The sequence below is a fragment of the Triticum aestivum genome, chromosome 6A (assembly GCF_018294505.1).
Source record: "Triticum aestivum cultivar Chinese Spring chromosome 6A, IWGSC CS RefSeq v2.1, whole genome shotgun sequence".
Taxonomy (NCBI): Eukaryota; Viridiplantae; Streptophyta; class Magnoliopsida; order Poales; family Poaceae; genus Triticum; species Triticum aestivum.
Window position 1 is genome coordinate 185,682,367 of NC_057809.1, and position 3,873 is coordinate 185,686,239.

Here is a 3,873-nt window from a genome sequence, read left to right on the forward strand (position 1 = left end):
CGTATTGATGAGAATCCTGTAATAAGGGGACACGATCTCCGCTTTGACGAGACGTGTCAATGAAGACCGCGTCTCGAAACGCGAAGCAGAGGCTGAAAAACGGTTTGAAGTAATAATAAGGCCAAAACACAACGCCTCGCCAAAAAAGCTATCAGAAGACATGACCTATTTTTGTTTAAGTATTTTGCCCTTGTGGTTCAGGGTTGTAACTATTGTACAGAGCCGGATATAGTTCTTTTGATCAACTACTTTGGAGTGTTCGAAGGAGGAACCCGACTTGCAATGCCGAAGACAATCTGTGCGTCGGACACATCGTCATTGAAGCCTGGTTCAGGGGCTACTGAGGGAGTCCTGGATTAGGGGGTCCTCGGGCGTCCGGGCTATGTGACATGGGCCGGACTGGTGGGCCATGAATATACAAGATAGAAGGCTTTCCCCCGTGTCCCAATGGGGCTCTCCTTTGCATGGATGGCAAGCTTGGCGTTCGGATATGAAGATTCCTTTCTCTGTAAACCGACTCTGTATAACCCTAGGCCCCTCCGATGTCTATATAAACTAGAGGGTTTAGTCCGTAGATACAATCACGATCATACAGGCTAGACATCTAGGGTTTAGCCATTACGAGCTCGAGGTAGGTCAACTCTTGTAACCCTTATACTCATCAAAGTCAATCAAGCAGAAAGTAGAGTATTATCTCCATCAAGAGGGCCCGAACCTGGGTAAACATCGTGTCCCCTGCCTCCTGTTACATTCGATCTTCAGACGCACAGTTCGGGACCCCCTACCCGAGATCGGCCGGTTTTGACACTGACAGTGGCGGTGGATGGTAGCTGCAGCCAATCTGGTATCAGCTAGCTTCGGTTCGATCATGTCTTCACCGCCGCCCAACCCATCTCTTCCGCTATCGGTCACCGTCGCCTCTGGCGACCACCACAACCATTGCCCCGCTCCTGCTCACGCTGGGATTCTCCGTCGCGCCCGCCCCCGCCATCCTCACCCAGGAGGAGGTGTCCGAGACGCTGCGGGACCTAATCCAGGCGGTCCATGAGATCCTCCTGTTCTTGGCCGGGTCCTACGGACCGCACCTGGCTGCGACGTCCATCGCCGCCACCGCGTCGCCGTGGCTGTCGTGGCAGCCGCTGCACCAGGCGGCCTCCGCCGCGCTCGTCGGGCCGCTGCAGCAGCCGCTGCAGCTGCCATCCACCATCCCGTCTTAGCTGCAGTGGCAGCCGCCGCTCCTAGCGGCCTTCGCCGCGCCCGGCGCTGCCGCTGCCCCAAGGCGTCCCCGCCGCGCTCGCCGGGCCGCTGCAGCAGCCGCTGTAGCTGCCATCCACCGCCACCACCGCCCCGCCCTGGCTACAGTGGCAGCCGCCGCTCCTGGTGGCCTCCGCCGCGCCCAACGCTGCGCTGCGGCAGCCACCTATCAACTCCGGCCCCACATTGACCAGCCGACGGGAGTCCTGATCCACCAGAGCAAGTTCCCGCCATCACCATTACCGCTTCCCCAGGGCGTCCCCATCCAGCAGATCAAGTTCCCGCCGTCGCCGTCACCGCTTCTGGCTTGGATCACTACCCGCCGTGTGTCGGCGGCGGTGAGGCTGCAGGCTACTGCGCGCGGCCTCCTAGCGCGTCGGCGTGTGCGGGAGATGCATAGTCTGCAGCTGCCGCTCCTCCTAGCTGCGCTTCACTGCGCAAAGGACCTCGATCTCGTCTGTTGCGTCGGGGATCTTGGGCATCCTGTTTTCCCCGTGGGCAGTGACCTCAAAGTCTGCGACATCGGCGGTTAGGGGCGCACCCCTCCTCGTCATACTCCATCGCAAGCCCTCCACTCTTCTCTGTGCGGTGCAGACCAATAGCTGTCCAGGGGGAGACGACAGGGTGTCACCGACAGGAGCGCACCGCGTAGCACCACTACATTCCGCCGGCCGCCGCGAGGGCGCCTCTGCTTGTCGCTCTTGCGACCACTTCCAGGTGGCCATACACATGCACTCCTTTTGTCCAGATGGTTTCCATGGGATCCAAGTGGTTGTACACGTGCATGTTCGATGTGCGGATGGTGTTCACTTTTTGTTAAGGGGTCCAAAATAAATCGTCCCAGTCCATTTCAGGTTGAGAGTAATAAAACAAGCCAAAATGTAAAAGGTTTGTTTTTAGGTGTTAGGTTTGTGTTGCGTCGAGTCATGGTTATAAGTTGGTTAGGCTGCAGCTCGAGGACAAGCTGCATGTCCAGGTGGGGTGTAGTGTTAGAGTACGTAATGGGCCTAATGGCCTGGGCTGGTGGTATAGCCCGTTAGTCTTAGGGTTAATTAGAGATAAGGGTCGCTTACTTAGGGGTCAAGTAAGCCTTACTTGGGAGTCAAGTAAACCTCTCTATATAAAGAGAGGAGATGTATCAATCTAATCAAGCAAGAATTATGAAGTAAATCCCTTCCCTCTTGCCCAGCCGTGGGCAAAAAGGCCCCCGGCCGGCCCTCTCGCGCCCTCCTTCTAGCAGCCATAACAATAACATTGATCAACTCTTCTTTAACTTGCTTGGTCGTCTTCATGCTTTCCTTCTATGAATTTCCCAGACGTGTGAAGAAGAAGTTGGACAGGCCTAGAGCAAGTTTTCTGTGGAGTGGTGAAAAATATAAACAGGAATACCATTTAGTAGTTTGGGATAGAGTTTGTAGACCTAAAGATTTAGGTGGCCTGAGGATTTTAAACTTAGACAGTATGAACATTGCGCTTTTGTCCAAGTGGTTGTGGAGACTTTTTTAATGATAAAAGGGTTATGGCAGAGACATTTATGGGACAAATATATAGGAAATTCCACCTTTGGTCAAATTCAAAAGAAACAAGGTGATTCACACTTTTGGCGAGGCCTGCTGAAGTGTAAAGACTTATTTCTAACTTTTTGTAGGTTTTGTGTGGGAAATGGAAAGAAAACCAGATTTGGGGAAGATAAATGGATAGGAAAAGAAAGCCTTTCTTCTACTTTTCCTAGTCTGTATAACATTTCACAAAATCTGCATATAACATTATGTGATGCCTTGTCCTCTGGTCTTGATAATCTCAAATTTCATAGAGCTCTGGTCGCGAGCAAGGTAGTTCAATGGCAAAAAAGTTAGATCTCTGTGGGAGAATTACTTTTAATGATGAAGAAGACAAATTATTTTGGACACCAGATGTATCAGGAATCTTTAGTGCCAGATATTTCTATTCTGTCTTGCAGATTGGGGAGAAATGTCCCAATCGATTTATGTGGAAAGTTAAAATCCGCCCAGAGTTAAAACATTCATATGGTTGGTTATGAAGAAAAGTATTCTAACCAGGGATGTTTTATTACATAGAGGGGAAGGTGTGAAGAACAATGTTTGTTTTGTGGCAAAAAAGAATCGATTAACCATCTTTTCTTCCAATGCCCCTAGCTAGATACATGTGGAGTGTGGTGAGTTACAGTGTAGGGGCACCTTGTGATTTCTCTAACATAGACACTTGCTTTAATGTTTGGCTTGGAGGGATTGGCTTAGAAAAAAAGAAATTACTTTATGTGGGTGTGGCTGCCTTAATCTGGAGCATCTGAAAAAACAGGAATTTAGGTTGCTTTCAACATGTTTGGCCGGCTGATCCTAGTGTTGTAATGTTCAAAATGTCACATTGGATTAATGAATGGAGTCTTTTGCAGGAGAGGGAGGACGCAAAGGTGGAGCTGCAGTGGGGCACAAAACTGCTGGATCGAGTCGCTAGTGAAATCTTTCAAGCACGGAGGGGGACTGGAGAATGGCTGAACTGATGCTGCGTAGAGCGCTGAGGAAAAAAAAGTAATATCGGTGTGTCCGGAGTGAGACTGTCATATCTTGGGTGGTTGTTTTGATGTCGGCCTCTCTTTAC